Genomic DNA, 10,000 nt, shown 5'->3' with positions numbered 1-10,000 from the left:
TATATCTCTGTCTGTCCCTCTCATCTGCATTTCATTGTATTGTAGGCCTACTAAATACATATGACAATAAACCAAACTTGACTTGACTTGACTCTCTCTATATCTCTCTGTCTGTCTGTCTTTCTCTCTCTCTCTATATATATATCTGTCTGTCTGTCTGTCTCTCTCTCTCTATATATATATCTGTCTCTCTGTCTGTCTCTCTCTCTATTGTTACGTCCCTATATGTTTTATCAGTGTTTGTTTGCTTTGGTCTGTCCTGTGTATGTTTCTGTTGTGTTTCAGACAGTCCAGCAGGGGGCTTAATTGCTGGGCCGGCCTATAAAAGGTGCCCGCTGACGTCATCCGGGAGCTCGTTGCCGTTGCTCGTTGCTCGTTGCTCGTTGCTCGTTGCCGCTGCTACGCCGCTCCGCTGCGTCACGCAAGCCACGCGTTCCAGCAGTTCTGTCTCCGTCGCTCCTGCCTGCTCTCGGAGTGAGAGTCGGGAATAGGCTGGGGATGGCCTGGGTCTGTGCTCCAGGCCTTTCGTTTTGGACTTTTGTTGCAGCCTTAGTTTTTGTTCTATAATACTTTTTCTTATATTTTTGTAAATAAATATTTTTGCAGTGATCCTCCGCAGTAGTTTTTGCCATCTCCTATCATTTGCTCATGTCCCACACCACCCCTAGACAGTGGGACGTGACACTATATATATCTCTGTCTGTCTCTCTCTCTATATATATCTCTGTCTCTCTGTCTGTCTCTCTCTCTATATATCTCTCTGAGTCTGTCTGTCTGTCTGTCTGTCTGTCTGTCTCTCTGTCTCTCTAGCTGAATTTCCATTACAGGGCAAAATAAAAGTGATATTTGCCGAAATTCAACAAAGCACAATTGCAAATGGTCTGTTTCCATGAAATGATGCAGTGTAATAAAGATATGTGTGTTATCTTCTCGCGATAGTCATTTTAGATGAACGATCCAAGATGCCGCCGCGGATGGCTGCATCGGTACTTCGCTCTCTAGTACTTGGTTTTTGTGTCTCTTTAGGAGCCTCTTTAGGAACTTTTATATGGGAAGAAGTCTTAAACATCAGCAAAGCCTCTTTAGGAACAAGGGAAGAACTCTTAAACATCAGCAAAGCCTCTTTAGGAACTCTTAAAGGGACACCAGGCAACGTTTTCGTGTTAATTAATCATCTTCGTAAGTCGGTATATGGTTAAATGACTCATTACGGGGCGAATGAAGGCTCTCTCGCCCGCCCCTACTGCCTGTAGGAAGAATATCCCACTTGCAAGTTCGGTGTATCCTACCCGCCGACCGAAGCAGGATCAGTTTACAGCACAGAGGCAGGCTAACGAAACGCTAGCGATTGTTGCAAACGTGTGTATAATGGCAGAGCCGACGAATAAGCAGCGAAAACCCTTGAAACATCAGCGAAGCCTCTTTAGGAACTTTTTCTCCAGTTTTCACTGATCCAATCAGAGATTTTTGGAACGCTGCACTTCTCCATGGAATGTGCCGGAGGCGCTGCCGTTCTCCATGGAATGTGCCGGAGACGCAGGCGTGGGACGCGGGCAGGAGTGCTGGTGAAATGAAAGCAGCGGGGACTACGCACCTGGCTTCCAGCCAATCACCTGGCGAACGTCCACCATCATCCCAGTCCCCAAAAACCCCTCCATCACAGGATTAAATGAGCACAGGCCCAAAGGACATAACAGGACCCCTGCTGGACCCCCTGCAGTTTGCCTACAGTGCAAACAGGTCGGTGGATGATGCTGTCGATATGGGACTGCAGTTCATCCTGCTTCACCTCGACTCCCCAGGGACGTACGCCAGGATCCTGTTTGTGGACTTCAGCTCGGCGTTCAACACCATCATGCCTGAACTCCTACATCAGAAGCTCACCCAGTTCAACACCATCATGCCTGAACTCCTACATCAGAAGCTCACCCAGTTCAACACCATCATGCCTGAACTCCTACATCAGAAGCTCACCCAGTTCTCAGTGCCTGCCTTTACCTGTCAGTGGATCATCAGCTTCCTGACTGACAGACAGCAGCATGTCAGACTGGGGAGCATCTCATCCAAAACCCGGTCCATCAGTACAGGCGCCCCAGGGGTGTGTCCTCTCCCCGCTGCTCTTCTCCCTCTACACTAATGACGGCACCTCAAAGAGCCCGTCTGTAAAACTCCTGAAGTTTGCAGATGACACCACCATCATTGCTTTGATCCAGGATGGTGATGAGTCTGCGTACAGGCAGGAGGTGGAACAGCTGGTCCACTGGTGCAGTCAGAACCACCTGGAGTTAAACCCCAAGAAGACTGTGGAGATGACAGGGGACTTTAGGAGAAGTACCCCCCCCCCCCCCCCACCCCCCTGCCATTCTGAATGACACAGTGTCCAATGTGGATTCCTTTAAGTTCCTGGGATCAACCATTGTCATATGCCTTCTCTGCTTCAATGCCCCCCGCTGTATATGTCAATCTAGACTATCTGAAGCACGTGCGTCTGACAGTGTGAGTGTGCGCATCACTGCTAATGGGCTGAACAGAAGGGAAGTTACTATGCGCCAGCTTATTGTGGCTCATTGTGGTTAACACTGTTTGCTTAATGGCTCAGATAGTGTGTATGTGTGTGTGTGTGTGTGTGTGTGTGTGTGTGTGTGTGTGTGTGTGTGTGTGTGTTTCGGGTAGAGCGGCGCTATGCTTTTGTGCTCTTCTCGCATCTCTGCATGACTGCAGGTTAGACGGCATTCACACACACACACACACACACACACACACACACATACTGCTCCCGATGACACACAAACACATTGCCAAACATTTCCTGGCAAATATGTCAATTTGGTGATGGGCTCAGACACGTCATGTTCCAGACTTTGCTATGGTTAGTAACCAGGGAACACACACATGCACGCACACACACACACACAAACAAGCACACAGCCATACAGACACATACACACATACTGTACGTGCACACACATGCACACACACACATAAACACACACACACACACACACAAATACACAGACATGTGCATCACCTCCAGAAGATGTTCATTGATCATCAAGACAGGATACGTATGACCTCTGACCTCTGACACATGAAACGTCTCATGTAATAAACCCCCCAACAGCAATAGCAAGGACTGCATGTTTGCTATGTCTAATACATTTGAATTAATGGTATGCAGAAAAAAACAAGACGACTGACTGTTGATATTTACAGATCAATAGATTCTGCATCTGTTTTGGGAATAGAGTCTATGAAAGATTCACACACGATCGGTTCCGGTGACGTCATGAGCCGTGCGGCTGCTTGACAGGTTCGCTCCCTGTCCTATATTATTAATATAAAGTTTTAAAAAAACGAACTAGTCCCCATAATTTGAAAAACTCGACGCCTAATATAAATATGAGTCATAACAAAGGAAAAACTAAAGCCACAAAGTCAAAGGAAGAAGAAAATTCGAAGTACTTCAGCAAGGATAGCACATCCATGCCAGCTAACCTAGCCATGACCGGCGAGACTAGCAATACCACGCAAGGTCCTGACAGTGACATCAATGTCACCATCATAATTGAACTCAGAAAGTTTCGACAAGAAGTAAACGAGAAGCTTGAAAAACTCTCCGAACATGTTGCCAACATGGACCAAACTGTCCGAGGTCTGGGGGGGAGAATTACCGAGGTGGAGGAACGAGTGAGCACTATGGAAGATGAGCACAACCGGCACACACAGCTACTGTCTTTTCTCCTGCATCGTGACAGACAGCTGGAGGCTCACTGTGAAACGCTGGAGAATGCGTCACGTCGGATTTACGGAATTAAAGAAGGCTCAGAGGAAGGAGATACAGTCCAATGGATTGACCAATTTCTCCACGAACTTCTTAAACTGCCGGCCGAGTTTGAGCTACGACTGGACCATGCTCACAGGTCCCTTCTACAAAAACCCACCAGCAAAACCTCAAGTCCCAGGTCTTTTGTCTTGAAATTCCACAGCTTTCAAACTAAACAACTAGTGCTAGAGAAAGCGTGGAACGTCTAACTTACAAGGGAGAGAAAATGACGCTGAGCCATGATTACTCACCTAAGCTGCAGAAGAGGAGAATGGAATATGCGTCCATCAAAAAGCAATTGAAAGCTAAACAAATCAAATTCCAAAGCCAGCGAAGTTGAAGGTGTTCACTCAAGATACAACCCTGGTTTTCGATTCTGCGTGGGAGGCAGCAGACGGCCTGCGACACTTGGGAATCGAAGAGGAGCTATCCAAAGATGAACGACTGGAGAGAGATCGGCATCGCATGGGTTGGAGTGGGAAGAGCAGCCGAGCGCGGACAGACGGCAACCTACTGCAAGCGATGCATGGATTTGTTGACGTACCTGGTGAGACCGTTTCAAATGCAGAGTGATGCCTTTTAGGTATGCACTCATAGAGAGCTATGGGGACATATTTTGTTTTACTACTCTTATTATTAATATGCCAGCCATTTTTTCTCTCTCTCTTTATTTTTTCTTTAATCTCGAGTTCAGCATTCCTTAACGCACTGAGAGAGAATGCGACATGGTTTATGTTGACTAGGCGAGCTTAATGTGTCAAACAATTATGGAAATTGTTTTCCATGTAATTTAAATCATACAATACTTTTAATTTCCCTGCCTTTGGAAAAGAGAACATTTTGGTTGAAGTTTAAAGCTGACCAATGGTCACAATTTTCATTTATTTATTTTTACCTATACATTTATATATTGAAAGGCAGCCAATGTTTTATGTCTGTTTTATATATCCCATAGTTGGCGATTTTAGTCTGGATAATCAAATCTTCAGTTCACTTCACAAGTACTTAATTTTCATATTATATGGGTGTACAGAGGACAGGGTGCAAATATGCCTCTTGTGGTAGGGAGAGACTTATTTCTCACTCAGCAGAAGAGATCTGAAGCTGGAGACACAGGTGGAGTTAAAACCACCTGTAATTTCTTTTTGTTTGTCTTTCATGAATATTTTTTATTTTTTATTTTTTAGGGGAGGCCCACCTCATGAACAGGAGAGGCTTTCCTCCCATGCTAGACGTTCATACTAGATCATCAAAGGGTCGTTTAGAGACCCCTGCCTTGGAATCACTGTTTTCTTGTTTTTTGTTTTGGTATGTAAGTTCTTTTTACATCGTTCTCACAGGGAGTGAAACATTTGGTCACAACATAAGGATACACAGACCATACAAATGGCTGGTGATAACACCAAAGTAATCTCATATAATGTTAACGGGCTGTTAAATCCTATTAAGCAATCTAAAATTCTATCTAAAATGAAAAGAGAAAGGGCACATGTGGTTTATTTACAGGAGACCCACCTAAATGACAAGGAACATGGAAAACTAAGAACAATGGGTTTTAACAAATTATTTTTCTCATCATATAAATCAGAACACAGAAGAGGAGTGGCAATCCTTATCTCCAAAAAAGTTATTTTCGAAAAACTATCTGAAATAAAGGATCAAGAGGGTAGGTACATCTTAGTCAAAGGAAAGATAGATGGAAACATAGTCACATTACTAAACATGTATGCACCCCCAGGAAGTGATATATCCTTCTTTCAAAAAATAACTGAAATGATGATAACAGAAACTGAGGGTCTTCTTATATGTGGGGGAGATCTCAATATTCATTTACAACCAAAACTTGATTGTTCAAGTGGGAAATTAGATGAAACAAGGTTGGTCAAAAACATCAACACTTTTTAAGGATGTTGGTCTTATTGACATTTGGAGAGAGCTGTTCCCAGGGAGAAGGGACTACACCCACTACTCAGCCCCCCATGCCCTATATACAAGAATAGATGTATTTTATGACATTTGGAAAGGACAAGGATAAAATACATGCTTGTGATATTGGGACAATAGATTTAAGTGACCACGCACCTATGTATCTCACAGTTGATCTTAACCTACGACCCAGAAATACTACATGGAAGCTAAACTCTGGCCTATTAAATGTTATTTATCCCTATATTCTAATTTCTTCCTTAAATCCCTATATTTAAGGAAGAAATTAGAAAAGAAATAAAGACTTTCCTAGAACTTAATGATAATGGGGAAACATCACCACCCATGTTGTGGGACACCATGAAAGCTGTCTTAAGAGGGAAAATTATATCAATAGCCTCACATAAGACATTATAGCCTCACATTATATCAATAGCCTCACATAAGAAAAAAGAAAGGCAGGGGGCACTTGACAGACTACAAAAAAAATTAAAGGATCTGGAATTAAAGCACAAATTGAATTCAGATAGGAATACACTACAGGAAATGGATAAAGTCAGAACCGAAATAAGAAATATAACTACACAGGATGTTAAACGAAACCTTATGTACTTAAAACAAAGATTCTATGAAAGTGGTTCCAAATCAGTGAAACTGCGTGGAAGTTGAAGAAGAGAATGAGAAGAGAAAATACAGTTAATAAAATACACGATCCATTAACAAAAGAACTTAAAAATAACTTAAGTGAAATTCATGAAGCATTTGAGAAATACTACAAAAGCTTGTATACCAGAGTCCCTGGTGGAAGCATACTTCAGACTGACACCTTTTTAAACTCATTGCAACTGCCTACACTGACAGAGGAACAGAACAATACACTTATAGCAGAGATAGCAAAAGTGAACTGCTAGCCACAATTAACAAACTGAAAGTGGGTAAATCCCCAGGCTCCGACGGATATACAGCAGAATGGTACAAGGAGTTTAAAAGCAAATTAATCCCAGTCATACTCCCCACACTAAATTGGACCCTGGAAAAATCACAAATACCTCCAAGCTGGAGTGAGGCAATTATATCAGCCATTCCAAAAGAAGGCAAAGATAAAACAAAGTGTGCATCATATAGACCAATATCTGTTTTAAATCTACATTACAAGATGTTTACTTCCATAATAGCCAGGAGATTTGAGAAGCTACTGACCCACCTGATCCACAATGATCAGACAGGCTTTATACACCAACGCCAAACACAAGATAACATAAGACGGACACTACACATTCTAAACCACGTAATTAAGACCAAAATGGAGGCAATAGTGGTTAGTATCGACACAGAGAAAGCATTTGACTCTGTCTCCTGGACCTTTCTATACACAGTCCTTCACAGATTTAATTTCCACAATAGGATCATTAACACTATACAAACATTATACAACAACCCCCACAGCAAGGGTCAAAGTTAATGGCTATCTCTCTAATAGTTTCACCTTGGAGAGGGGAACAAGACAAGGATGTTCTTGGTCACCACTGTTGTTAGCACTTTTTCTTGAACCACTTGCTCAATATATAAGACAAAATTCAGAAATCAAAGGGATAAATCTTGCAGAAAGAGAACAGAAGATAGCTTGTTATGCATGATGTGATAACCTATCTCAGTGACCCAACACACCTCTTTGCCCCAACTAATGCTAGCACTAGAGAAGTACAGGGAACTGTCAGGGTATAAGGTCTGTAAGCAAAACCCAAATATTAGCTTATAATAATGATACACCAGTTGAGATAAAGACCAAATACCCATGGTCATGGCAAACAAAACATATTAAGTATCTGGGTATCACTATCCCAAAAGATCTCTCAAAACTATCAGATTATAACTACTCCCCTCTAGATAAAAAGATTAAAGAGGACATTTCAAGGTGGAACCTCATTCCCTTTCTTAGCATCAGCTCCAGGATACAATCCATCAAAATGAACATATTACCAAGGTTTCTATATTTATTTCAGACTCTACCAATAGACTCTACCAATAGAAATACCACAGAGTCAATTTAATGAATGGGACAAGATGTTGTCTAGATATATATGGCAAGGGAAGAGACCAAGGGTCCGCTTCAAAACACTACAACTAATGAAAGAAAAGGGAGGTTGGGCCTTACCATCTCTTAGAGAATACTACTTTGCTGCCCAGACAAGAACAATATTATGCTGGTGCAAACCATCATACCTTGCACAATGGAAAGACATTGAAGACAGGCTGCTTCCCATCAGCCTGATGCAATGGATAATAGATTCCAAATTTGGACCGCAAAAGGAATAACAGCTTTATGTACCATTACGAAGGATAACTCAATGTTCAGCTTTGAGATGTTACAGGAAAAGCACCAATTAGATAAGCAAGACTTTTTCAGATACTTACAACTGCGACATTATGTTAACACAAAGGTTAAAAATATGACAGAAATAAATCACAGTTTTATTGAACTATGTAGAAGAGCATATAATTCAAACTTAAGTAAAGGTATTATATCAGCCACATATAACTGCACAGAACAACACCCACTCCACAGCATATATTAAAGCAAAATGGGAAAGGGAAACAGGAAGTGAAATATCAGATGAAGAGTGGAAAAGAATATGGCAATATCCATGGAAATGCTCCAGTTCAACGACCTGGCGGGAATTTAACTGGAAGAACTTTATTAGATATTTTATTACCCCATCCCAGAAATCTAAATTCAGTGACACCACTCCTACCTGCTGGAGACAATATGGTCAACAAAGTGCAAATCACCACCATGTTTTTTGGGATTGCCCAAAAATTCAAGGTTTTTGGTCAGAAATACATAATTCAACACAGGACATTTTCAGAGAGGATTTGCCACTGGAATTTAAGACTTTATATCTGGGATGTGTTCCTCAAGACTGGCTGAAAGTGGACAAATACTTAATGAACATTCTGTTGGTGGCCAGCAAAAAAGCTATCACAAGAAAATGGCTACAACCAGAAAGCCCAACACTGGGTACATGGAGAGACATTGTGGTGGAAATATACAAGATGGAACAAATAGCAGCCTATGTTAACCAAAAAATGGAGCTCTTCTTAGAGCGATGGTTGAAATGCTCCAGCCAAGTGACCTTATTAATATGACTTTATAATGTAAATGTATCCTATTGTATGAATATGTATGTGACAAACTCCCTGTATGTACATAGTTCTGTTTTTAATGTGTGTTGTTCCCCACTTCCCCTTTCCCTGGAAAAACAATAAAATATAAATAATAAAAAAAAAAAGATTCACACACACAAACAATCATATCTGCACCTCCAAGTGTAGGCATGCACACATTCACTCACACATGCACACACACATGTGCACACACCCACACACACACACACACACACACACACACACACACACAGATCAGGCATATATCAATAAAAAACACAGACACATAATCTAGTGGATTACAAATACTTTCCTTAATATGGAGAGAGAGAGAGAGAGAGATGGATGGATGAAAGAATGGAGATGTTTATTGCCATGTGGCTTCGCGCCCACTAAACAATATGAAGAGGGGGAGGGGGAGGTGTGTGTGCTTCTGTGTCTGTGTGTGTGTGAGAGAGAGAGGGGGGGGGGGGGGTGAAACTGCGTCCGCCTCCTCAGCCAATGGGAAACAGATGATGAGAAACACAACAGGAAGCTGGCCTGAGGAGCCTGCATACAGTCACACAAACAAGGAAATGACCTCGACAACTGACCACCAGTCTGAAACACACACTCTTACTCTCTCTCTCTCTCTCTCTCTCTTGCGCACACACACACATACAGATTCCTAAAAAAAATGCAGACACAATCAAAAAACTTGACAGACACAAAAAATGCTCTTGTGCTGAATGCATGATCGCACGGTTGCATATGTGAAAAACAGAGCAACCGATTACTGCATGTTTGTTCTTGAAGAGTAATACAATCCAGTCTCCCCTGAATAAACAGACAATTTAATTGTGGCTTAGAGGGAGTCAGTCCAGACAACAAACCCGAAGGAACCGGAAAAAGCTTTGAAGGGACAGTATGGTGAAGAAACAACTAACCTCAAACCAAAAGAAAACTTGCACAGAACAACTGAAACCAAGCGTGACACAGAGGAGAACGTGATAGAAAAAACACAAGGGTAGCAGGAGGAGGAGGAGGAGGAGAGGGGGAGGAGAGGGGGAGGAGGAGAAGGAGGAGGAGGAGGGGAGAGGGGGAGGA

General features: G+C 42.3%; 1 protein-coding gene across 4 annotated transcripts in view; it reads right to left on the bottom strand.

The window, feature by feature from the left end:
• LOC121679669 (astrotactin-2-like) overlaps nt 1–10,000 on the bottom strand; it is a 542,058-nt gene that overhangs the window by 103,697 nt on the left and 428,361 nt on the right. The gene's annotated exons all lie outside the window — the stretch shown is intronic.

Source organism: Alosa sapidissima, chromosome 13 (genome assembly GCF_018492685.1).
Source record: "Alosa sapidissima isolate fAloSap1 chromosome 13, fAloSap1.pri, whole genome shotgun sequence".
NCBI classification, from domain to species: Eukaryota; Metazoa; Chordata; class Actinopteri; order Clupeiformes; family Clupeidae; genus Alosa; species Alosa sapidissima.
The sequence above is the reverse complement of the archived record's forward strand: the minus strand, read 5'-3'. Positions and strand labels throughout refer to the sequence as shown.